This window comes from Eriocheir sinensis, unplaced genomic scaffold, assembly GCF_024679095.1.
Source record: "Eriocheir sinensis breed Jianghai 21 unplaced genomic scaffold, ASM2467909v1 Scaffold1379, whole genome shotgun sequence".
NCBI classification, from domain to species: Eukaryota; Metazoa; Arthropoda; class Malacostraca; order Decapoda; family Varunidae; genus Eriocheir; species Eriocheir sinensis.
This window is the reverse complement of record NW_026110716.1, coordinates 14,834-42,500: the sequence shown is the minus strand read 5'-3', so window position 1 is coordinate 42,500 and position 27,667 is coordinate 14,834. Positions and strand designations below refer to the sequence as shown.

The window sequence follows — 27,667 nt, the reverse complement described above, 5'->3', positions numbered from 1 at the left end:
AGTGTGAGTGTGTGTGTTAATATGTCTACTAAATCTCTATGTTAGTGTGAGTTTTTTCCTTGCAAAGTCTATCAATAAGTTCTAAGTCCTTTCCTTCCTTATATAGTGTGAGTGTGTGTATTAATAAGTATACTAAATCTCTATGTAAGTCTGAATGAGTGTTTTCTACCAGTCTGTCAATAAGTTCTTTGCTTGTGTCGTAAGTAATAATTCTAACGTGTGTAATTCTTGCAGGTCACGCTTGCCAAGATGCTCTGCGATAACTGTGATAATGTGGAGAGTGAGCAGCGGTCCGTCTTTGACCTTCCTGACCCCTTCCTGTAAGTGAGACTGTTTGGGGGTTAGGTCAGTATTGTTAAAGGTCACAGGCTCACATTACAACTGTTTCCCAAGGCCACAGAGAAGATTATCCGGGTTTTCTTGGGTGTTTTTTCCGTTCAATGTCCAGAAGTCAGGTAAAACTTATATATATTTGACTAGGCTTTCGTATGAGTTGTAGGCATTTTCAGGGGTATTTTTATGACCCCAGTGGTAGTTTGAACCTTCCTCTGTACCATGAATCTGAGAAACATATCTGACAAGACTTTCATAGGAGTTTGGGGCATTTCCGGGGGTAGTTTTATGACCCTGGTGGTAGTTTGAACCTTCATCTGTACTGTGAACCTAAGAAATATATTTGACAAGACTTTCATAGGAGTTTGGGGCATTTCCGGGGATAGTTTTATGACCCTGGTGGTAGTTTAAACCTTCATCTGTACTGTGAACCTAAGAAATATATTTGACAAGACTTTCCTAGGAGTTCAGGGCATTTCCAAGGGTAGTTTCATGACCCTGGTGGTAGTATGAACCTCCATCTGTACTGTGAACCTAAGAAAACATATATTTGACAAGGCTTTCATAGGAGATTTGGGCACTTCCAGGGGTAGTTTTATGACCCCAGTGGTAGTTTGACCCTTTCTCTGTACCAAGAACCTAAGAACACGCATATTTGACTAGGCTTTCATACGAGTTCAGGGCATTTCCAGGGGGAGTTTTATGACCCCAGTGGTAGTTTGACCCTTTCTCTGTACCAGGAACCCCAAAACACAGACATGAGAACCCAGTTAACCTCATTTTTGACCTCTGGAACTTGTCAACATGGGAGGCGGAAACTTCTCATCCCACCAACCAGACACTGTGATGATCCCATTGATGTTTCAGGAACCCTCGTGTGTCCCACCGTGACCTGCCGGGGATCAACCCGGAGCTGTGGAAGGAGCGCGTGTCATGTGGGGTCGGCAAGACTGATATTGACATCGGGGCAGCCGAGCGCATATCACCCTGTGTCATGTGCACCTGTACCAAGGAAGGGGTGAGTGATGTGTGTGTTTTCCTTGCTAGAGGGGGGTGAGGAAGGGTGACAAGAGTGAAGGGGTGAGAGGTATGTGTTTGTCCTTGCTATAGGGGGGTGAGGAAGGGTGACAAGAGTGAAGGGGTGAGTGATGTGTGGGGGGTGAGGAAGGGTGACAAGAGTGAAGGGGTGAGTGATGTGTGGGGGGTGAGGAAGGGTGACAAGAGTGAAGGGTGAGAGATGTGTTTGTCCTTGCTATAGTTAGCCTGTTCTCACGCCAAGCATCTGCTAGTGAAGTCTTTCTCCTCGGGTGCACCTTCTGAAAGCCCCGGTCCATGTTCAGATGTTTCCGTACAGTGCCACTATTCATATCAAAAGTTACCCTGTTCTCACGCCAAGCATCTTTCTTTCTCTTTAAACATGAAATTATTGTACCGTGTGGGGACCCAGCAGCCTCCTGGTACTGAAGGGAAGTGTGTAGTGTTCTGTATAGGTTACGTATATGCAGTTACGGGTATGTGGTACCTAACATTGGGACCTGTTTGGGTGAGCTACGAGTGCGGATCTTTGCTCTCTATCTCCAGAGTCTGTGTAGTCAACTGTAAGTCAGATTATACTGCTTACTGTACCAGGAATTACCTTCTGAATAAAGCCTCTATTCTTGAACTTAATGACGCCACAGTTTGCTTGTTTGAAAAGCTGTTATGACTGTTTCCCAAGGCCACAGAAGGCTAACCGGGTTTTCATGGGTGGTTTAACCGTTCATTGTGCAGAGGGAGTGCAAAACTATCACCAGATCAAAGCAACTAGATATATCACCTTACGGCTCAATAACATCTTGAAAACAAAAAAAATGCTGTAACTTGCTTTAAAAGTAGCCTGAAAAATGTACCTAAGTCAATTATATCTAAAAAAGTGTCCGGAGATTAGCTAAATGGGTTTGGGGCAAGATAAAGTCATAGGTGTGGCCCTTAAGTTTATTTATAAGACTTCATAGTACAGATACAGTTCACATCTTCCGTGACTGGCTTACAGCAGAGTCCACAGAGAAAAGTACAAGTCATCAGAGTTGACTAACACGACTTCTTTCCCTCGGCAGAATTGAATGGCTGAACGGACATCTCTGGCGTCTTGGTCTGCCTGCGGCACACTGCACACTCTGGAAGAAAGAACACCAAGATGTCAAGTTCCTGCAGAATCAGCCTCTTAGTGAAGAAAATGTGCCTTATTTATTTAATAAATAATTGACAAAAAAAATAATTTTGTATTTATTTTAGAAAAACTATATGGCTCACTTTTTGCAATACTATGCAATAAGTATATCACGCAATAAGTTAGCCATAAATATGCCATATATATATATATATATATATATATATATATATATATATATATATATATATATATATATATATATATATATATATATATATATATATATATATATATATATATATATGCAATAAGTATATATATATATATATATATATATATATATATATATATATATATATATATATATATATATATATATATATATATATATATATATATATATATATATATATATATATATATATATATAGTATTTCAATATATATACAATTCCTTACACAGTGAGTGAGTGGAACATCATATATATTCACAGCGTGGTCTTAAACATAGCTATAGACAGTAGCAGGCACCAGTATGACGTTCCTGGGGTGTATATGAACCCAATTCATTACACAGTGAGTGAGTGAGTGAGCCATGACCAGGAACATGATATATATTCACAGGGTGGTCATAAACATAGCTATAGACAGTAGCAGGCACCAGTATGACCTTCCTGGGAGTGTATATGAAGCCAATTCCTTACAGAGTGAGTGAGTGAGTGAGCCATGACCAGGAACATGATATATATTCACAGCGTGGTCTTAAACATAGCTATAGACAGTAGCAGGCAAAAACAAACATCCCAATGTAAGTCCCCCTGCAGGTGGTCGTGGCCTGCTTGGGGTTTGATTCTCTTGCACCATCTGTACAAGCATCAGTAATAGCCTTGAAGGTGGGTATTCCAGTGCTTGGCTGGGTTTAGTGTTGCTGTGCTGAGAAGACTGAAAGTGAAGGCTGCAAGGCATAAACCAGCTCAATTAGTGTGTAGGTGGTGGAGCCAGTGACCCAGGAAGAGATGCACAACCTGCCCCTCATTCACAGCCTGTAGCATACATAACCTTCCCTGGGTACACCTATAGCCTGGATGGCACACCCAGCCAAAATGTACTGTTAGGTAAGTTGGCCCCAGTGTTGCCTTATTCTGTCCCTGAGTGGTCTGCCCTCCCTGTATAAAGCCTGGCAGGTCACTCAAATGGGTACAGGTGTTAGGGCACGCCTGCTAAACCCGAGTCAAGGACTTTCTTTTCTGGTTTTACAACTAAAATAATTTTCTCATGTCCCAGCATACAGTACTAATTGGGTGTTGCAATTATTACAGGCTTGAAGAAAAAGGCAAATAAGAGGAAGAGGAGAAGAAGAGGAGGAGGAGGTAAGTGGTAATTTTTCCCCACTCTTAGGAAAGGTTTCTCTCTCTCTCTCTCTCTCTCTCTCTCTCTCTCTCTCTCTCTCTCTGCTCAAGTTAGTGGCAATGTAGACCCCACAAGACCAGCACAAAGTCATCATTATCCTTGACGGTGAAGGCCTCAGTCATCGTCAAATAGCACAGCCGACTGGTGTTTCCATCTCTAACGTATGAATGGGTCTGCAGACATGTGGCCACAGGCTCCACTAGTGACAGGCCTCAAAACCTCGCAGCAGATTTTTAACAGTGTAATCACGGCAGGGGTGCATACACTCATTATTAAATAAATACCTATCATCGTCATATATCGTATAGCTATCCACGCTGGTGCAGTATGTCCTTTACGTATTAATTTTGCCAGATATTATAATTCTGTATACTTTTACTGGCAATGAATAGGGATGAGGTCAACCCCAGCATTTAAACTGCCTGAGAATGGTCCATGTTATCAAAGATTTCTGCACCCAAGCACACATACTTAACATGGCTTTGGTAGTTGTGGGCCTTTCCATGGCTAGTGTTTTGCCCCTGGTGGGAGTCTGACAAGGCTCCTGTACCCATAACTCGAAAAACAATCCGCCTGAGAACACATTTTCCTTTTTTTGACATTTAGAAATAACTGGTGTGAGAGTCGGCAGCGTCTCAGAATAGCGATCAATGTCCTGAGTGGAATGGCTTACAGAATAACTGCATCCACAGCACAGTCCCCCCATGGTAATTGTCAATAATCTCTGTAGTGCATTGACGACCTTATGTCAGTGACTCTGTGGTAAGGTACAGTCTGTTTCAGTAGGATATTACAGGTGGTCAAGCCTCCTCTCTCTTTCTCTTGACCAGCTCTGTGGCAGCCAATCACCGCACATAACCCCTCACTCTGCTTCCACCTTGACCGACAGCGTTGTGACTGTGCAGTGTTCTCAGTTTTCTAACACTATCTGGAATACTGCAAGACCTACCTGTGTATGCTAAGTATCACTGCTAGCCTTGACCTATAACATGCATTCTGTAACACAAGACAAATGACTATTTTTTCTTGTAGATGTCACGTGGCGAATGAAGGTATTTTCTTTGTACGCTAAAAACAAGTTTGTATTTCTTTCTATCTACAGTCAAGTTAACAGTGTGCACATATATATGGCTGTCTTCTTGGTCTCATCATAATCCTTGACGTTTTAGGCATATGCGGCCAAACACACACATCTGGCAAGGCTTTTGAAGTGTTGTGGCCCACTACCGGGCTCTCAAGGAGATTTAAGACTGATTTGTACCTGCGACAACTGACTTAATGTTCTGGTACTTCAAGAGTATTTGAAGGAGCTCGTAGTTGGGGTGATGAAACGTTGTCGCTTTTTTATATTTAATTTAACCTATCTTAACACTATGAATAACAAGAATAATATAAAATACAAAATACACTTCAGTCAGACCCAGCGGGTCGTCAGGCCTCGCACACTGCCTGTTAAGGGACAAGTATCGTCCTACTTCAATACTAGTTGCAATTCTAACTATTTCTTATTACACATACACTGAATATATATACTCTTATAATCTAAACAATACCACTATACACAATGGACACTAGTGCGCTTTCCTTTACGGTACAACACTTCACTTTCTACTCACGACAGCGTAGATGAACACACGACACATATTGTGTCTAAAATTTAGAGGGACACATGAGCGTCGGTCAGAATTATTTCTAGTTCTGCCCTGAGTACTCCGAGGGAACCCCCTTATATGGGCGATTGCCTACGTCACTATACGTCATTACTACGTCATAACTATTGACAGGGTACAAAAGGCTCCTGAACTGAGGGTGCACTCCTGACCCTATGATATTGTCACATCCTCTATGGTTATAGTACATAAGAGTGAATATTCATGAGTAGTGTTATTCTACATGGCTTCCGTTTACATGATTCTCGTCCTTATAGCCTTTGGCGTGGTGCTGTCGTTGGGTGAAGTGGGCGGTTTCGGGAAGCCGGCAGAGCGCCAGCTGTATGGTGGCCTGAGACGCCCCTTTTGGCTCCCTGTGTGTTTTGATAATGATTTGTTCTTCCCACTGTCACCTCGCTGTGCTGTGTTCTTCAAATTGTTCTTAAAGTTGGATGTATTCTAACGTTCTATGTCGCTTTCGTCTTCCTTATTTATTTGTGATGTTTGTACTGGGTCAGGTGATGTTACTGCGTCTGTGTTTGTAGATGCAGCACCCTGCGGGGCACCACAGAAGGAGTTCTTCAGGGGAAGCTTTATCTGGCAGTTAATACTTCATGGTGATGTGAGGTGCACAGATACTGTTTTCCTGCACTCCCGAGCACTGGCAAGGCAGAAGCAAGCTTACTCCTCCAGTGCAATGATTGGCTGTTACTTGGCCAGGCAAGAGTATGAGGGGGTGTGCCTGCCACCGTACTTACCACCAGAATGACAGCATATTACGTATGGGAAAAAAAACACCTATATGATGAGGAATTATCAGCACAACCAATTATTATATTATGGATACGTAAGTGATATCTTCCCAGCACAGCACAATGCTTTGAAGCGACAAGCCTCAGCAGTGCATATGTCCTAATACAGAGTCCCTGGCACCTTCACAAGAGCAGGAGTACACAAGGCTGACACACTGGGAGGAGTGTCTCAAAAGTGTTGGTCTGTGTATCTAAGAATGCATGGAGAGTTGTTATGTGTGTACCCACGGGAGCTTCACCCTGCCTGCCATGTCTACCCGGTGTGGCGTTGAGTCTCGCCCCCTCATGTGGTTTGTCCCATCATGATCTGCGCATGGCGGAACCCAAATTTAACTATGACTGAGTAACTAAGTGTGAAGAAGCACCACCCAAAGAGTGATGCACAGCGGAAGAGGTCAAAACAATTGTATTGCCGCGGCGACTAAGCCTGATGGGCCAGCAGCCTCCCATAACTCCCTCTGCCAGGGGGGGGGCACCTCTTTGGCCCACTGGTGAAGGGGTGGCGCTCAAGTCTGGCTGGTCGTGGGTTTGGTCCCCGGCACCGGCAAACCTTTCCTTGTCTGGATTAATTTCTCGTGTGTTTCGTTACACGCAGAGGTCACGTTGGAGTGGAGAAAAGAGTAAATTTCGGCATTTCAGAACATGAATAGGAGGAATTGTTGACATCCTAGTTATATACATACATACAGTGATGGGATTCAGCCGGTTCGCAAGAACCTGTTCTTGGAATTTCTTTAATCCTGAGAAGCGGTTGTTACTGTCAGCTTAAATCAGGGGTTCTCAATTTTCCCCCCATGAACACCTTTTACTTATAACTTATTTTGGTAAACCCATCACAGATCTGTTGCTGGCTTTTGAGAGTCAAAAACACGACTAAAACCAGACTGGATGTCGGGTGGAGCCGAACACGGGTTCAAGACCAATGTGGCATCACCGATTCCAACGAGAGCGCCGTTACAAAGGCTACACCGACAGCAACCGCTGCCAGCTGGTTTTGTTTACTTCACGGCAACCAGCTGTCACACCTGTGTCTTCCTGAAGAAGACAGGCCAGCTGTCACGCCTGTGATAACCTCACAGGACCTCCCCAGGGCTCATAATGATCTTCAGACCACTGTAGCTGGTTGGATTTTATTTTATTTTATTTTATTTTTTTGAGGCTGAAACCATTATTTTCTGTAGTCACGCATCACGGCGTAAGGAATGGTGATCTTAAATATGTCAAGATCACTTTGATAACCGTTTGAATCTATAAATATATAGGCATACGGCTGAGACAAAATAAGCCCAATAGACTATTGATGCATTCTGATCAATCGTATATTGACAACATTGTCGTGCTGATGGAAAATAGAACAAAGTGGAAGAGGCAAGGCTGAAAGATCATGACTAAAAGACTTAAGCTGAAGCATTTTCCTTAATATTTTCCTTTTCAGAAGGCAACATGTTAGGTAAATGCAGAATTCAAACACATTTCTACTATAAACTGATATATTACCAAGTAAAGGTTGCTTAATAAGATGCACAAAATATTTAAAAAATAAGCATTACTAATAAACTAATTAAAAGAGTTTTGAAGCACAGAAAATAAATATTTTATAATTGCAAACAGTGGCTATAAAATGTTAGCACAACATTAACACAACTGGGTATAGACTAATGGATAATAACATTTGCAACAAAACCAACATTTTAATATTAACTAAGAATATAATTTCAGCTCAGCAATAATTAAGCTTTAACCAGAAGGAATTTGGACTTTTTTAAAGTTGGAACAATAACTAAAATCAATAATTTCACTTGCTAGACTGTAGCAACCCAAAGATCAATCTTTGCACTATGTCGGGCCAACCAGCATCATGGTTTGCTTCTAGCGACTGTGATAGAACCCATTGTTAGCCAGTCCAGGAGTGAGAGAACCTGTTCTTAAACAATTGAGTCCCACCACTGCATACATACATACATACATCACTCTTTAATAAAACTATAAATAACAAAGTAAACAAAGCCAGGACAAACCAAATCAGGGGGATGAGGCTTAACGCCACACAGCTACATGGCCTGCGGCTGTGCCTTCACCAACATCCAGGGTAAACTAACTAAGGGAGTTGTCTACACACAGTAACAGTGCTGTGTCCACCATTACTACATGGCCTAAGACTGTACCTTTGGCCACACAGAGGGGAACACAATGAACCCTGGTGGTAGTTTAACCCTTCCTCTGCACCTTGAAGAGAAACACGCATTTAATAAGGCTTTCATAGAGGCTTTGTTTGGCGGAAACTAACTGGACCCCATTTGACTTTGCTGAGGGGGAGTCTGGGTTAGTTTCCTGGTTTAATTATGGGGCTGCTGGGTTTGCTTTCATTTTTACAGCTGAATATGCAAGAATTCTATTGATAAGGGTGTTAAGTGTGATTTTTTTCGTAGGTACACAGAAGACCATTTAGGGTAATATTTTATTTTAAGAGGGTGATAGTACTTTTGGGTTTGTGTGAGTACGGGGGACATTGTCTCGCTTACGATGTCATAAACTTGCCTTCAAAAACTTATCTATCAATTATTTATTTTTTGATAGATTCAAAATATTTTGTTTTTGTTTTGTATAAATTTAAAGAAATAGAAGGGTTTAAATGAAGTAAAATTGATCAGAAAATAGTTTAAAAAGATATTAATCTTGGGAATTTGAGATAAAGGGTCTCATTTTTTCCTGAAGTTTTTATAAATCTCTCCATTATTGGTTTACAATGTTTGGGCGAAGTTTAAACTTCAAAAACTTATTTTGGTGGTTTATGCGTTAAACTGCCGTGTGTAAAAGAAGTCAATTTAACGCTAGGTGTAGACGAGAAATAATTAGCAAGGAATATACACGGAGTTTAATTAACCACTTAGGAAAAAGTTAGAAGCTTCTGGCATCATATTCCTCTTGGCAATAACTTAATTTAACAGTGATTCACCTCTTTTGGGTTTGACTAGAGTCTAAAATTTAGGTCCAAACTATAAAACGCAATTATTGGCTTTCTAATTGGTAAAACCAGCTCAAAAAACTCTTTATGAATGCAACTCACACGTCATGGCATTGCTCTTTATTAAGATCATTCTAAGGCTCTGCGGTCACTCATAATAAGAGCAAGTAAGAGAATAAACAGAAAGATTGGACCGCTAAAGAATCAAGAAAAAATGTTAGTCAGATTTAAAGTTTGAAGCGATAGGTAAAGTAATCTATACATCAAAAATTAAGAAAATTCCGGCAATTATAAAGAATCACAAAGAGAAGGGTAAACCCTTTGGGCTCAAATACACATTCATACAGGGAGGTTTTTCTCCATCTACAATTGTTTTTTAGGAAGTAAAGTTGCTAAAGTTATAACTATGTAGGGATGATAAAGTATAATTGAAATTATCAACATTGTAAAAATCTTTTTTTCAAAAAATTAAACTTTCTGATTGGAAGTCAGATATACCTGTTATATTAAAAAAAATTATCCTCCTCATCAATAAATGAAAATGTATAAAAATAATCAAAGAACATGAACAAAATGAAGCATCAGCTTCAAATGGTGTGCAGAGCATTTATAAAGCCACATAAAGCAGACTACTAGTAAGGAAGAGGTTCCAATAATGACATGCAGGCCAGTCACAACCAAGAATGTGGAGCCAAATACTGAATAGTAAGGAAGCTTCAATATATTCTTCAAGTACTATTGTGAAATAAATCCCTAGAATAATAGCTGGGCCGAGTCTTGGGATGGCTTGGGAGCTTCTCGTGGTGGGCTCATGTTACTGAAGAAGGCTTGTAGTACTTAAGAGGGGAGTTTGAAAAGGATTAAAAGGTTGGATGCCAAGAGGGGGTCAATGTATACCAATTTCTTCTGTGGGGGACATCAGTCTTCTATGGAAAAAGGCTCAAAAGTAAGATAAGAAAACTTCTGACACAATAAATAAGATTATACCTCAACGGAGACCTTTGGTACAAGATCCTTGATAAGTGCCTTCAGTATCTGGCCATTAGTAAAGTGGCAACAACAAATTATACCTCAACAGAGACCTTTGGTACAAGATCCTTGATGAGTGCCTTCAATATCTGGCCATTAGTAAAGTGGCAACAACAAATTATACCTCAACAGAGACCTTTGGTACAAGATCCTTGATGAGTGCCTTCAATATCTGGCCATTAGTAAAGTGGCAACAACAAATCTCATGATAAGGAGATTTATATTATGCTGGTGAAATCATGTCACTAAGCCGGTGGCATAACAGAGCCGGTAAGCAGAGGTGGGCAAGTGCGGTACTTAGTGCGGCAGTACCACAAAAAAAGTACTGCACAACAGCACTACCGCAAAATTTATAAAAATAATGCACTACCGCAGACCATACTAAAAAATCCTGCAGTACTTTGAAAACTATCAAAGACGGCATTTACCACGCGGCGGCATGCTGCTGCTGCTGCTGCTCACAGAAAACTTTTTTTTTGCAGTGAATCGGACTCAATCAGTCATCAGAATCAGTGATTCAATCATTCTGACTTTTCAATTATTGTTCAAAATTAAATACTAAATAGACAGACTAAACTACCTCGCTGCCAGTCTTCCTTAACTCGCGCGGTGCCGGACATTTCAACCCTGGACCCATCCGTGGTGCCGGCAGATGTTTCATTCTTTATTTTAAGCATGTTTCCTTTGTTTGGATAGCCAGGGTAGCCACTCAAGTATTTTTTTATTTTGACTACCACTACCGCAGTACCGCACACTGCGTACCACACTGGGAAAGAAAAAAATGGGACCGCACCACTCCGGAAAAAGTACCGCACTACCACAGCCGCACTGCTGATTTTTCAGTACCGCGCCCACCTCTGCCAGTAAGCAGTCATGGCTACTAGGTGATGGGGCTGAAAACCATGGAATGATGGCACCAGTTAATTTCTCTAGTATAAAGAGTTCTTAAAACTGCAAATACATAGGACTGAATAATAGCAACGGCAGAGTCTAAAATTATAAGGAGTATTTGAGCACATAAAAGGATTAAATAGAGAGAGATGTTCCAGTACTTCCTAACAAAGTTAGAAGTAGGTGACCACCGGACGAGTTACTGCTAAAGTACGAATTACTGTGTTTGTAATGGTTTCACAATAAAAGGCATCAAGGCAAAGCTTGGGGAACTAAATGGCCAAATACATGTTTGGTGTGTTTGAGCCATCCCAACGTTATGACTCACAGTGGAGGAGATAGTGGTGTGTCATTATGTGCCCAGATCTACTAAACACATGTTTGGTGTGTTTGAGCCATCCCAACGTTATGACTCACAGTGGAGGAGATAGTGGTGTGTCATTATGTGCCCAGATCTACTAAACACATACAGGAGAAAAGTCCTTAAAATTATTAAAGACAATTAGTCTGAACAAGGCAACAAATAACACAGAGGAGCCATTATGGGAAGGCTGTAAAGGAGCTTTCAATTCTTTATGAAGAGTTCAAATCATTTTTCTCCCAGACAAGGATCAGCGAGAAGCTCAGTGAGGCAGCAACACCGTCAAGATAGTGGAAATTCACTTTACTGACAAGTTGAAGATTCTTGGAGAAGGTTCAAAGATGGAGAATATTAATTATAATTTTCAAGATTGAGAAATTGAAGTTTTTCTGTTGTGGGGCAAAATTTTAGAAAAAGGTTTCATATTAAATATAAAGACTAGGAGGAATCTTAGGAGAAAAAGAAAGTTGTGGCATAATTAAGGAATTCATAAAGAATGAATAGGATCACCTCAATAATTAAGCTAAGGTTTAGGGGGGAGGTTTCAATTGATAAAGAAATTTAGTTTAAGAATGAGTTAATACAAGTTCTTTCAATAACAATAGATCTGTGATTCGCTCCACAAATTTCTGAACACTGCTCAGAATAGTCCAGGCCGGTTAAAATCTTGATTGATTAAGTCGGCCTGGAATTGCATCTGCTTCAATACCTAGAGATGGGACGGTTCAGGAATGAGTGACTTTGGCTGCAGTAATTAGGACCAAAATTTGGGAAAGTTTTGGAAAGTTTTGTTTAGTGGGCAGCGCAACATCTGTGGTCATATGCCGGAGAGAGACAGGAGGGGAAGGAATTATAGGAGAAGGGAACAGATCCCAGGAGACGGGACACAACCCCCGATTAATACCTGGTACACTGCTGGGTGGACAGGGGCGTAGGGTATCGGAAAAGCAGGCCAAATTTTTCCACTCCGCCCGGGAATCAAACCCAGGCTCTCTCGGTTGTGAGCCGAGTGTGCTAGCCACTGCACCACGAAGCCCCCGCCCGAATTTGGGTATTTATTGGGAGTACAGTCCGGTTATCTACATCTAACAGACAAAATCCTGAGGCTTCTAATTCGTTAAACGGAACTATGTATCAATCAAACTCTACCTGTAAAAACTCTGAGTATTCATATCTTCATTGATGTCCAACTGTCTTAAGAGTTATTGAAGGGTTATTGACTTCATGGAGAAGATATCGGAGGGAAGGAAGACCAATACAAATCAGAATGAAAGCGGGGAGAGATGTTCAAATTACTACTTCAATAGCTGGATTTTCTAGTATAATGTAGCAGTTAATATTACAAAATACAGTTGCTGTTATGTAGCCTACAAATGTTACCATTACTAGTACAATTACTAATATAATATGGTCATGAAAGAAAGTTAATTGTTCTATGAAAGGAGAAGCTCTGTCTTGGAAGTTTAATTAAGTATGCTGCTCACGTTGCCATAAGTTGGTTCTAAAAGAAGAGTTTTCTTCCTTATAGGAGCTTAGCCCGGAAGCAGCGACGGGCCAAATTTGTGGCTTTACCGTGTAGCAGTGACGGGCCAAATTTGTGGCTTTACCGTGTAGCAGTGACGGGCCAAATTTGTGGCTTTACCGTGTAGCAGTGACGGGCCAAATTTGTGGCTTTACCGTGTAGCAGTGACGGGCCAAATTTGTGGCTTTACCGTGTAGCAGTGACGGGCCAAATTTGTGGCTTTACCGTGTAGCAGCGACGGGCCAAATTTGTGGCTTTACCGTGTAGCAGCGACGGGACAAATTTGTGGCTTTACCGTGTAGCAGCGACGGGACAAATTTGTGGCTTTACCGTGTAGCAGTGACGGGCCAAATTTGTGGCTTTACCGTGTAGCAGCGACGGGACAAATTTGTGCCATGATATAACCCCCCAAAATAGATGATACATAATCTGATCACAAATGCTTTGATATATACGTATTATGAAATGATTTGTGTGAGGGGCGATTTTTTCTCATTTTTCTCACTTAGAGGGACCATTACGAAACATGATCCCCGCAGCTACCACCACCGGGTTAAATGTCTATCTGCCATTTTACAAGTTAGTACTAAGGGTAATTTCTATGATCTGCTGGGGGGTAAGCATGCTCTCATTCAATTGAAGAGGGTAAGAAAGGAGAAAAACAACGGGGCGGTTAAGACACAAAAGCTTCTCAAACAATTAGTAATAGGAATCCTAATGTGGCTACAAAAGAAATTATTGAGCCTAGGGATGACACCATGTTTCAAGTTGCGTATGCGTCTGGGTAATCTACGGCATATAACAAAGAAACACTCCAGCATGCAAGGTGTGGTCCCACATGAGTGTCTGCGAGGGAGCCAATCAAGCACTGAACACAATCCATATCACGATACATGGTCCTGCCCTTGTGTGTCGGCCTGGATGTGGAGGCAGCCAACATTCTTTACAACAGTTTGTAATGAAATCAGGTTCATGTGTGGGGGGGCTCCACTCACACAGCTCTTCTGGACAGAGTGGAGGCTAAGGCTCTTCGTCTCATCAGCTCTCCTCCTCATACTGATAGTCTTCTACCTCTTAAATTCCGCCACAATGTTGCCTCTCTTTCTATCTTCTATCGATATTTCCACGCTGACTGCTCTTCTGAACTTGCTAACTGCATGCCTCCCCCTCCGCGGCCCCGCTGCACTCGACTTTTTACTCATGCTCATCCCTATACTGTCCAAACTCCTTATGCAAGAGTTAACCAGCATCTTCACTCTTTCATCTCTCACGTTGGTAAACTCTGGAACAATCTTCCATCATCTGTATTTCCTCCTGCCTACGACTTGAACTCTTTAAATAGGAGGGTATCAGGACACCTCCTCCCGAAACTGACCTATCTTTCGGCCACCTCTTTGGATTCTTTTTAGAGCAGCGAGTAGCGTGCTTTTTTATTAATGTTTACTTTTTTATGCCGTTGAACTGTCTCCTTTGCTGTAAAAAAAAAAAAAAAAAAAAAAAAGTTAGTTTTTCAGACATTTTGGGACTAGGCTGCTAGGCCTATATATATATATATATATATATATATATATATATATATATATATATATATATATATATATATATATATATATATATATATATATATATATATAACAAAAAGCCATGAACATACAATAATGCTATTTATCCTTATAATATGGCACTAGCCATTCCACACCCTAACTGCTTTAATGGAGGAAACAGAATCTTCCAGACAGTTGCATCACAGCCTATTGAATGATCAGTGAGGGTTAATTATTGTATATTATGTCATGTGTTGGTTGTTGGGTTTGTAACTCCATTCCATTCCATTGAGATTAGAGATGCTTGATCGAGTTGGCAGTCGGCCTCCATACCTGGGAGTAAAGCACTTCTTTGAGACGCTGTTTTGCTGGACCCTGACTGGTGGCAGCAGGAAGCTACGTAATGACGGACTCTGCGCCCACACTCCGCCCGCAAGAGGTGCCCCTGACGCTAACCTTCGGCGACGACATCCCCGGCAGCATTCCGGGCGTTTCACTACACCAGGGATGCCAACGTCTTGCGAGGGTGAAAGTGTGGATAAGCCAGACTACCGGGCTGTCACTACGTCAGCTGCGGGGACAGACGGCTGCATACGTAGAGCAACGAGTGCAGCTGAACGCAGAATGGGGCCAACACACTGGACTGCCTGTCATCGACCGCTGACGCTATCGAAATCAGGATCCTGCACTTCGAGGAACAACAATTTGGAGAGGGGCCGAGCGACTTCATGACACGGCTACAACAGTTAGGCTGGATGGCATTCAAGACAGAGAAGCGAGGCTGCACATAATCAAAGAGAAGTGGATGGAAAATGACGAGACTGCAAAGAGTTACACGGCTGTAATGAAGAAAGCCGAGTCGGCTTTGTCCGCAAAGACTGCAACTTCAGCTACAGGCCAATCAGGAGACTCAGTGGGAGGTGGAATCCCTGCGCATACTATGGCCAGACAGCCATCGCTCGGTAATGGACATATGCGAGCTACTGAGGCCGGTGGCAGCAACTCGTCAATTGAACCGACCCACTCCCGGCTCTAGAGTGTCGCCTTCTCCTCCAGCCAGCCGAGGAGCAACCACACATCAGTTATAACAGGGCCGTGGTTGCTACTCTTCCATAGAAGAGGCTATGTGAGAACCCTTCCTGGAAACCACCGGGCAGGATTTTAATGACTCCTGCTATGCACGGCGGGCAGCGACACAGTGATCCTGGATTTCAAAATAAATCACTAGTAACACAAAATTAGAAAAATATCTACTAAATCTGGGAAAAAAATTAGATGAAATCATTTTTCAACTGATTTCAATAGCCAAGGGGATCAACATTTACTAAAAAAAAGATAGGGCATGTAGAGGTTGGGGAATTTTCTCTACAGGGGTCAAAGGTCAACGACCTTTCGTTAAAAGGTCCAAATCTCTATCTCGCAAATGAAACGTCATAAATGGCTGATCTTGGTAGTGTCAAAATGAACAGAATGGTGTCAAGGAAAGATCTGAAATGTAACCACTTACAAAAAAACAATATATTACCTCTGAAATTGAGGTCAAAATATTCAACACGCCAGCATTTGTTAAGAAGTTATCTTATCTCAGGAGAATATAATATTTCATGCAAAAAATAGTGACCCTGTTTGAGTTCCCATGGCTGCTTAAAAAAAAAGTGAATAAGTGGTTTGGAAGAGATCAAAGGTCATTGAGCTTTCTATGTTTAATAAAGCAAAACCCAAACGCACAAGTCTTGATCAGTAAAGATGAGGAACACATGTTGTAAATAAGGTGTTTCAATGTATGATAGTTCATTCTGAGATGAGGTCTCAAGGGTAACAGTCTGCATAAAGTTGCCGATCCTTGGCCGAACAATTTGTATCTGTTTGAGGTTGTGCACAAGCTGGATTGCTAGGTGATGACAGATGAGAGATGTGAGGAGGATGAAGGGAAACTTCAAAGCTTACATTGGAAGGGCTAGGAGAGTCTTGTTAATACAAATAGATGACTCTTCTTTATTGGAAGCATTGAATTTGGCAGGATGCTCTTGGCCTGGACATGGAAAACAGGATGGGGGATGGTTACTTCACCAGTGAAATGGAGGAAGCATCAAAGCCACAGCTGATAGCTATGTTCAGGGAAGGTTCATTGATGGTGCAGTACTAGTGTGTGATGGAAGGGATCCAAAGATCATGAACACATGCGTACAATGGCAGGCAGAACAATATCTCATAATTTGGGAGTCCCACCAGAACTGACTGTGTGATAGGGAACAATTTCTTGCCAATGAGGAGAACAAAGAAGCATTTATCAAGACACAGCTGACACTGCACGAGATGACACACTGGTCGTCAAGACAGCTACTGGACTTGTCAAAAGTGTGAGCACTCCTGAAGCTGTTGTTGTTGCCCAAGATTATTAATACTTCTCGTGTACCACCGACCCGTCTACTGCACAAATCTGTTCCCACTCATGGATGGCCTGTATGATATATCGTCAGTAGGAATTAGTGACCAAACTGATCTTTTGTTCAAGTATGCATGGTCAGGCAATGACACTGTATCCATGGACACACAAAGGAGACAATCTACAAATGAGATTTTCCAAGACATGTCACCAACACATACACGAACACTGATTCCTCCCACGATGAGCTAAAACATGCAGGTGTCAAAGCAATGCAGGTGTGGCATGTGGAGATACTCCTTCAGAGAAAGCTCCTTTCCTCAAATTTCAGAAGCAAGCTGCAAGATTGATCCTGATAGGCTTCACCCTAATGCAGCAACCCTGCAGCACGCCCTGAGAGTCCAGCTACAGATTGCTGTGTGGCATAATCTCAACACCTCTGTTCTTACGCCTGAGGGAAGAGGATGGGGAGGACAACAAACTTGGACCTAAGATGTTGACATTGCTCCCCAAACCTCCTTAAAGGAAGTTGTTGTAACTGCCATGAAGGGCTAGTCAGTGTAACCATGCTGCTGCTGCTGCTGCCTTGTGTTCCTGCATGTGTTGTGCTCTGATGGAAGAGGAAATCATTTATTTGGCAATACTTGGTGTAAGTTTAACCTCAAGTCTTTCTCAAATGGCTTCAATTTTGTATTGGCATTTTCAGCATGAATTCTACTGTGTTTGTAAAGTATTTGTGTACAGCTCTGCTCATGATGGTGGGGATGGAAGGGCCGGCCAGATATTTGACCTGACAGAAGACAATTGCAAGCCCTTGGAAGGCTGGTTTGGCATGTTTATGACAGCCACCAAACCACACGTTACTATGATCAATTTACACCAATTTTCAGGCAATCTTTTGTGTACACATTCACAGAGGAATTGGCCATTTATTTTTATTTTTGGAGGTCCAAAGTTAGGCTGTTCTCACCCTCCCCACTAAGCATTTCCACAACAACCATAATAATTTTCTTTATCAATATTCTCCAGAAACAAAATTGGACAAAATGTACAAAAAGGTCAATGACCTTTAGCTGCCCAGTGAGAGCCCCCACTCCCCAGCTCTTCCTTTTCTTGGAGGGGGTAGTGACACCCAGCCCTCTAGATCACTTTTCTCACATGTGAATTTAAGCACACAAGCTTTCATTGTGAAAATCATGCATTCTTTATGTATATTAGTAATAAATTTGTGAATTTTGACCTTTGAGCCCATTTAAAAGGTCAAGATGTAGTCCCTGGAGTCTCCTCCTGGTTTTTATTAATTTCTCAGAAAATCTCCAATGATATGCATGTCCTATATCTTTTTCCATAAAGACAACTTTATTCTTATTTCTTGAAAAGGTCATTGAACTTTGATCCCTGTATAATTTCCCCCCAACCTCTACATGCCCTATCTTTTTTTTTGTAAATGTTGACCCCTTGGCTATTGAAATCAGTTGAAAAAACTTTTCATGTAATTTTTTCCCCGAGTGGATACTACATCGGAGCGAAGGGAAGGGAAGGGAAGGGATGTGAAAGAAAGGGATGGAAAGGGAAAGGAAGGGAAGGGATGGGAAGGGGAGGGAAAGGAAGGGATGTGAAGGGAAGAGAAGGAAGGGAAGAAGGAAGGGATGGAAAGGGATGGGATGGGAAGGAGGGAAAGGAAGGATGTGAAGGGAAGAGAAGGAAGGAAAGGAAGGAATAGGAATGGAAGGGAAGGGATGGGAAGGGGAGGGAAAGGAAGGGATGTGAAGGGAAGAGAAGGGAAGGGAAGAGAAGGGAAGGGATGGAAAGGGAAGGGATGGGATGGGAAGGAATGGGAAGGGAAAGGAAGGAATAGGAATGGAAGGGAAGGGATGGGAAGGGAAGGGATGGAGAGGGAAGGGATGGAAGGGAAAGGAAGGGATAGGAATGGAAGGGAAGGGATGGGAAGGGATGGAAGGGAAGGGAAGGGATGGGAAGGGATTGGGAAGGGAAAGGATGGGAAGGGAAGGGGAGGGAAAGGAAGGGAAAGGAAGGGAAGGGAAGAGAAGGGAAGGGAATTATGTATTATTTCAAAAGCCAATTGTTACACCTCTCTCTCTCTCTCTCTCTCTCTCTCTCTCTGCTGTTCACTGTAACAGATAGATTTACTTGTTGAAAACATGTCCTTCCTATTTTCATGTTGGGAACACTAGGTAATTATAATGCATTTCATGTACAGCAAGGTAAGGCTGCACCCGACCCACTCAACTTAGGTAACGATCATGTATCTCTGAGAATTGCAGCAGTGAAGGCATTGTGTGTTTGTGGGTGGGTGTGGCTTGCAAGCTCCTAACAGTGAAGGCATTGCATGCTTGTGGCTGGGTGTGGCTCCTAACAGCTTTGAGAGTCTCGCCCCAGGGCCAGATGTCAGGCCAGGCCACACAACACACAAAATTTGAGGCAAACATTAAGAATGACTGCAAAGGTTTATGAAGCTAATTTTTGGTGTGTAAGGAGTTAGATTCTTGTTCATGATCCTCCAAAAATCTCAAAACTCTACAGTGACTATAAATGCTGAAAATGAACCCCTTGAAATGTCCCCTCCTATCACCTCAGAAGTGTAAACATTTGTGGAAAAGTGTGGCCGTCACTTAATGTCCCTCATGAGATGACCTGAGGGAAATGAATACTCTGAGGGGACAGCAGGAGTTGGAGCATGACCTTGGAATGGAAGAAGAAGACTTTAGCAGAATAGAGAGAGAAGGAACAATTGTAGAATGCAAATGAATCAGAGAAGAGGAAAAGGATTGAGAGAGGAGGAAGAAACAACAGAACAAAATTAACACTCACCAAATGATTCCTCTTCCACCTCCTCCTCCTCCTTGTCTTCTTCTGGCAGTACCTGCATATTAAGTGAGGGATTAATAAGCTGTATAAATATTGATACCTTATAAAACAATACATTCTTTTGACTGTTGCCTAAATTCAACACAATAATGTTACAGCTCTAAGCCTGGCCCCTCAGTCACTCCTTGATAACCCTGTTACCATACAACCCCCTTGGCAACCCTTAACAATCCTAGGCGGGACTTTACACACAAAACTCGCCTCACTTGGGGTCGTCCCTTCCTAACCCTGCACCTTGAAAATTAGCCACTTGACTGTGGATTTCCTACCAGAAGACCTCACCAACCTATAGGTCTGTGGCTACAATTCAATGAAGAAAATTTGTAAAGTCCTGCAGCTTGGGAGGGGATATCCAGCACACCAATACCACATGGGAAACACTCCACTATCCACCACAGAGGCAGAGAAAGACATGGGAGTGTATGTCACCAGGCTACCAGTGAAGGGATATCCAGCACACCAATACCACATGGGAAACACTCCACTATCCACCACAGAGGCAGAGAAAGACCTGGGAGTGTATGTTACCAGGCTACCAGTGAAGGGATATCCAGCACACCAATACCACATGGGAAACACTCCACTATCCACCACATAGGCCGAGAAAGACCTGGGAGTGTATGTCACCAGGCTACCAGTGAAGGGATATCCAGCACACCAATACCACATCGGAAACACTCCACTATCCACCACAGAGGCTGAGAAAGACCTGGGAGTGTATGTTACCAGTCTACCAGTGAAGGGATATCCAGCACAACAATAACACATGGGAAACAATCCACTATCCACCACAGAGGCAGAGAAGGACCTGGGAGTGTATGTTACCAGGCTACCAGTGAATGGATATCCAGCACACCAATACCACATGGGAAACACTCCACTATCCACCACAGAGGCAGAGAAAGACATGGGGCTATATGTTACCAGGCTACCAGTGAAGGGATATCCAGCACACCAATACCACATGGGAAACACTCCACTATCCACCACAGAGGCAGAGAAAGACCTGGGACTATATGGTACCAGGCTACCAGTGAAGGGATATCCAGCACACCAATACCACATGGGAAACACTCCACTATCCACCACAGAGGCAGAGAAAGACATGGGAGTATATGTTATCAGGCTACCAGTGAAGGGATATCCAGCACACCAATACCACATGGGAAACACTCCACTATCCACCACAGAGGCAGAGAAAGACATGGGAGTATATGTTATCAGGCTACCAGTGAAAGCCAAATTCGTTCCAATCGCAGTGGACGGGTTAAAATGTGCCGATACCACCGATACCAATACATCGGTACATCCCTACTGGAGACAGTGTGTGGAGGAAGACATGAGAAGGATGAACAACTGGGAGAGAGTATGTCATCATAAGTGGGAGACCTGGGTCGGTATCATAAGACATTTTGGCTTCTCATATCAGCTATTTCTAAAGGTCAAAGAGTGGGTCAATCAGGTTCCAATGAGTGTTTCCTTAGGTTCACGGTCCAGAAGAAGAATCAAACTACCACCAGGGCCATAAAACTAATCCTGCTCAAAACTCCAACGAATGCCTTGTCAAATATGTGAACTTGGGCGACGGAATGTTTAGCTATACGGCCCCTAGTCACCTAGCAACTACCTGACTGACTCACCAGGTGGGAGGGCTGGGGCGTGCTCTCCACCTGGCACAGGATGAGGATGGAGGAGGTGCCCAGGTTGAAGTCAATCCAAACCCTCGGGTAACTCACACTTTGTAAGATGCAGGGAAGAAAAGCATGATCAGTAGGTAATGAAAAAAATATATCAAAATTGTGAAAACTTTCTATTTTTTATTTTTATAGCAAAGGGAGGCAGCTCAAAGGCAATAAGGAGAGAGAGAGAGAGAGAGAGAGAGAGAGAGAGAGAGAGAGAGAGAGAGAGAGAGAGAGAGAAGTTTTGTTTAGTGAACGCAACATCTGTGGTCATATGCCGGAGAGAGACAGGAGGGGAAGGAATTATAGGAGAAGGGAACAGACCCCAGGAGACGGGACACAACCCCCGATTAATACCTGGTACACTGCTGGGTGGACAGGGGCTACGTAGGGTATTGGAAAAGCCGCCCAAATTTTTCCACTCTGCTCGGGAATTGAACCCGGGCTCTCTCGGCTGTGAGCCGAGTGAGTGAATCAGTGCACCATGAAGACCCCATAAAAAATAAATAATAAATAAATAAATAAAAATCATTAACATTCGTAGTAATAGCAGCAGCAGTAGCATACCTTAGGCTTGCACAGCTTGAGGTTCCCAATGTGCATAGTGTAGCAGGGCACGGCGAACACCTGTCGACTGTCCCCAAGCGTGCTGTTGTAGGCGTTCAGGAAGTGTCGGCAGTGCTGGAAGGGGAGCAAACAGGTCACCCACTATACACACACACATAAAAAAAAATAATTAACCTGGTAGCAGCGGGGATCATGTTTCTTAATGGTCCCTTTAAGCGAGAAAATGAGAAAAAATCACCCCTCACACAAACCATTTCATAATATATATCAAAGCATTTGTGATCAGATTATGTGTCATCTTTTTTGGGGGGTTTATATCGTGGCACAAATTTGGCCCGTCACTGCTACACGGTAAAGTCACAAATTTGGATCATCGCTGCTACACGGTAAAGCCACAAATTTGGCCCGTCACTGCTACACGGTAAAGTCACAAATTTGGATCATCGCTGCTACACGGTAAAGCCACAAATTTGGCCCGTCACTGCTACACGGTAAAGTCACAAATCTGGCCCATCGCTGCTACACGGTAAAGTCACAAATTTGGCCCATCGCTGCTACACGGTAAAGACACAAATTTGGCCCATCGCTGCTACACGGTAAAGACACAAATTTGGCCCATCGCTGCTACACGGTAAAGACACAAATTTGGCCTGTCGCTGCTACACGGTAAAGACACAAATTTGGCCCATCGCTGCTACACGGTAAAGACACAAATTTGGCCCATCGCTGCTACACGGTAAAGACACAAATTTGGCCCATCGCTGCTACACGGTAAAGACACAAATTTGGCCTGTCGCTGCTACACGGTAAAGACACAAATTTGGCCCATCGCTGCTACACGGTAAAGACACAAATTTGGCCCTTCGCTGCTACACGGTAAAGACACAAATTTGGCCCATCGCTGCTACACGGTAAAGCCACAAATTTGGCCCATCGCTGCTACACGGTTAAATCACAACAAAATAAAGTCACTATTCTCTAACTTGAGCTCTGTGGCTTGGGCCGGGGAAACCTCCATTGTTGACAGATCTAGCGATGACCTGCACATGGCAATCTGTCTCACTGTTATTCCGTACGTTATCTATTTGTGGAATATACACACAGTCACAATACGACTGCATGGTGTTATGAATGGCTTGGGATTACATGGAAAGACCACGAGTTAGTCACTCACATTCCTGACAGAGGTCAGACGTGGGTCATGGCGCTCAGCATTGATTAGCCCGGGTCCAGCCTGTTGGCCTCCCTTCCCCTCCAGCCCCCTCTCCCCTTTCATCAAGAAACCTACTTCCAGAATCACTACATAGCAAGTTAATTTTTTTGTGACTAAGTGAAATCATGGTGACAGTCTGACAGACAGTGAGTGGAGTGCATGTGTGGTATCAGGATCGCCGAGTGTGTCGCCACCGCGGCCTTCCATCAGGCCCCTGCCGACTCCCCGAGGTCTCCCCCAGGCCCGCCCATCCTGCTGTTGAAGTCTGGTCAGGTGCAGTGCAGTGGAGGACTCGTCACTCAGGTGGGGGCAATGAGCAGGCTGCTCACCACCGAGGCTGTGCAGTCTGTTCCCAGGCACAGCAGCGAGTCTTCACATCTGTCTTGCCACCTGTGTTGGATTAGCACTCCACCGCTAAGCCCCTTTCTGAGTGACCGTCGATACCGCCTCTACCTGCTCTCTGGCCACCTGCTGCTACCTGACCCAGCATTGTGACCTGGGGATGACCTCGGATTAACACCTACTCGCCTTCCAGAGGAGGATTACCTTCCCGCCTCATCGCTCTACCACACTGCACTCCTCCACCTCTTCACCCCTCAAGCATCATCACTACTTTCCCTCCGTTAATGTAAATCACAAACCCCCACACCCCTTTCATATTGTATTTTTCTTTATGGTTGCACTGTATATTAATATGTACATTTTCAGCTTAACGGCTGCAATTTCCTGAATAAACTGATTATTATTATTATTATTATTATTATAAGTTAAAATCGATAGACTATTGTAAAAAAACTTGAAATAAATCTTTTTGCCATTAACCAAGGCCATCTAGAGGGGGAGGCCTCTTCACGGGGGGGTAGGCCGTGACGTAGGCCAAGTAGTGCCAGGTAGTGCCAGGTCAGCTGCGGTCAGGAGAGGTCACGCTCTCTGTTTTGTGCATTATTGACTCTGAAAACAGTGAAAAACTTGTTAACATTGTTTCTGCCTCTTACCCAGATAACAATACTGCCATACAAGTGCTGTGTGCCTTACTGGGAGGGAATCTTCAAAACTGGACCCAGAGTGATGGTGTTTTCCTTCCCACGAGACGAGGAGGCGTGCGCTGCGTGCCACAAACAAAGGAGTTAAGCAGCTGCTGCATGATAACATGTTCAGCACAGTGAGACAGTCAGTACAGTCAGCAGGCACAAAACCCATTACGGCTGTATTAAATGATGAGGGTTTGTCAGGCATTATAACAGCCAATAATATAGTTCATAAAATAGCCTGTGTTACACATGTATTATTATATATGAATATTCGTGATGTGAATACATGAATATGATGCGTTATGAGAGGAATGTGACTGTGATATGATTATGTATATGGTGTGACTAATCACTGATGAATACAGTATGAACATGATGTGGTTCTTTACATATGCTGGGCATAATGTGTGTGAAAAAAGAATAACATGATATAATTATATGAATATAAACATTAAACATGGATATCAATATACTAGATGCAATACATATCAATATATGATATGAATAAAATATGCTTATATGAGATGAATGAAAAATGCATATATATATATATATATAAATAGATATATATATATATATATATATATATATATATATATATATATATATATATATATATATATATATATATAGATCTATAGATATATATATATATATATATAGATATATATATATATATATATATATATCATGTTAGTGAGATGTGATAGGGTGTTATGAATGTGATGTTATTAGTAGCAGTATTTGCTAGGGCAAGGATACAATGAAAAACATGTTATCTGACATGAATGTGTTATATTGAGTATATATGAATTTGAATATCATACAATGGTATCAATATATAAATGATATGATATGAATATTACAACCGCTTGCAATAAACGGCAAAGCCTTGCTTCATGGCAAGGCATCCGTACCATTATACTGTGTGTGTGTGTGTGTGTGTGTGTGTTAGACATGAATTATACTGTACCATTATACTGTGTGTGTGTGTGTGTGTGTGTGTGTGTGTTAGACATGAATTATACTGTACCATTATGCTGTGTGTGTGTGTGTGTGTGTGTGTGTGTGTGTGTGTGTGTGTGTGTGTTAGACATGAATTATACTGTACCATTATGCTGTGTGTGTGTGTGTGTGTGTGTGTGTGTGTGTGTGTGTGTGTGTTAGACATGAATTATACTGTACCATTATACTGTGTGTGTGTGTGTATGTGTGTGTGTGTGTTAGATATGAGTTATACCGTACCATTATACTGTGTGTGTGTGTGTGTGTGTGTGTGTGTGTGTTAGATATGAGTTATACCGTACCATTATACTGTGTGTGTGTGTGTGTGTGTGTGTGTGTGTGTGTGTGTATATTCCTTGATCCATCAAGGAGCTGATATGTCTTGACATTATGTTCTTTAACATTCAAGATTTTGCTGATAAGTTTCAATTGATGTATATGTATCATTATTACTATTATGCATACTTAATGAATACATTACTTGTTTGCATTCTTTTCGTTATGTATGTTAAAACAAGTAATACAAACAAACAAACAACACAAGGAAAACAGTGAGGTTGACAGCAGCCCCGGCTGACCCGACCGCTGTCCCTACTCGACTGACGGGTCACTGAGGGAGTGGAGAGGCCTCCCGTCTGGATGGCCTTGCATTAACCCGGGAGCAGCGACGGGCCAAATTTGTGGCTGTACCGTGTAGCAGCGACGGGCCAAATTTGTGGCTGTACCGTGTAGCAGCGACGGGCCAAATTTGTGGCTGTACCATGTAGCAGCGACGGGCCAAATTTGTGGCTGTACCGTGTAGCAGCGACGGGCCAAATTTGTGGCTGTACCGTGTAGCAGCGACGGGCCAAATTTGTGGCTGTACCGTGTAGCAGCGACAGGCCAAATTTGTGGCTGTACCGTGTAGCAGCGACGGGCCAAATTTGTGGCTGTACCGTGTAGCAGCGACGGGCCAAATTTGTGGCTGTACCGTGTAGCAGCGACGGGCCAAATTTGTGGCTGTACCGTGTAGCAGCGACGGGCCAAATTTGTGCCATGATATAAACCCCCCCAAATAGATGATGCATAAACTGATCACAAATGCTTTGATGTATATATATATATATATATATATATATATATATATATATATATATATATATATATATATATATATATATATATATATATATATATATATATATATATATATATATATCTATAGATATATATATATATATATATATATCTATATATATATATATATATATTTATATATATATATATATTATGAAGTGCTTTGTGTGAGGGGTGATTTTTTCTCATTTTTCTCGCTTAGAGGGACCATTAACCCGTACAGTGTTTAGTACGTTCACACGCTCAAAAAACTATCGATACACATTCAGCACGATACAAACTGACACCAAGGATGAAGCCATTGAGAACAGGCAATTCAAAACGCCCGTGCCAAATTCCTTATTCGTCAAGTTAAAAAGCGTGCAAAGTTCCTACTTTTTATTAGGCAATGAGGCAGCACAAGAGAGTAGATTTAAATAACCTGTAGAAGTCCATCCAACTCTGTTTAAACTTTATCTTTCTTAGCAGCAATGCTATTACCATTGCAATTTGTAGTTTTTTTCAGATGTCCACAACTTGTTCATGAAAGAAAAGACACGTTCAGTGGAAGCATTAGTGCCAGGATGGCACATCATGGACTGAACTATATCTGACATGCGTTGATGGTTGTTTTTGTCTTTGATATGGGAGAACACTTCTACCCACCGCTGTTACGTATATCATATGAGCATTATTGTTTAATAATTTGTGAATAAAAAGCTTAAACAAGTGGCACTCAAACCACTCCGTTAATATTATGGTGATATCTGGTGTCTCAGTGTCTCCCTTCCTCTCTATCCCTCCCTTACAGGGGCCCTGTCCTGCTCCCCCCCGCAGAGCTGAGGTGATGGGGGTGACAGCACCCTTACCAACCCTACCGAGATTACCGGGTTGCTCGCTGTGAAGTTCTTCGGACCCCACGGTAACGATAGTTTTTTGAGTGTGTACATATACGCACCTCTTAGGGAAGTGTTTAGTACATATATATACGCAAGCTCTTTTGAGGGCTTATATTCCCTTTATTTTTGTTTTTTTGTAGGTAACATTGTTCATTGACAGTGAAGAGCAATAACTTGACAAGTCTTGGTATTTTTAAATGGACGTTAAAGGGCTTTCTGTACATTTGTCTGCATTC

General features: G+C 42.4%; 1 protein-coding gene and 1 long non-coding RNA gene across 5 annotated transcripts in view; one reads left to right on the top strand and one right to left on the bottom strand.

Annotated features, from left to right (window-relative positions):
- The window catches only part of LOC126989916 (thyroid peroxidase-like), a 32,868-nt gene extending 30,278 nt beyond the window's left edge, over nucleotides 1–2,590 (top strand). For all 3 annotated transcript variants that reach the window (XM_050848522.1, XM_050848521.1, XM_050848520.1), the window contains 3 exons: nucleotides 235–320; nucleotides 1,201–1,351; nucleotides 2,430–2,590. The gene's annotated coding sequence lies outside the window, so the exon portion shown is untranslated. The remainder of the gene's footprint in view (nucleotides 1–234; nucleotides 321–1,200; nucleotides 1,352–2,429) is intronic.
- Nucleotides 2,294–24,938, bottom strand: LOC126989918 (uncharacterized). 2 transcript variants are annotated; one of them, XR_007743861.1, is made up of 5 exons: nucleotides 24,397–24,938; nucleotides 22,189–22,302; nucleotides 21,583–21,679; nucleotides 19,886–19,937; nucleotides 2,294–2,489 (listed from the first exon to the last, which is right to left on the bottom strand). It is a non-coding gene; the product is annotated as an uncharacterized LOC126989918 (long non-coding RNA). The 2 variants fall into 2 exon arrangements; XR_007743860.1 differs by lacking the exon at nucleotides 24,397–24,938 and having other exon boundaries at nucleotides 22,189–23,272.
- Nucleotides 24,939–27,667: the final 2,729 nt, after the last annotated feature.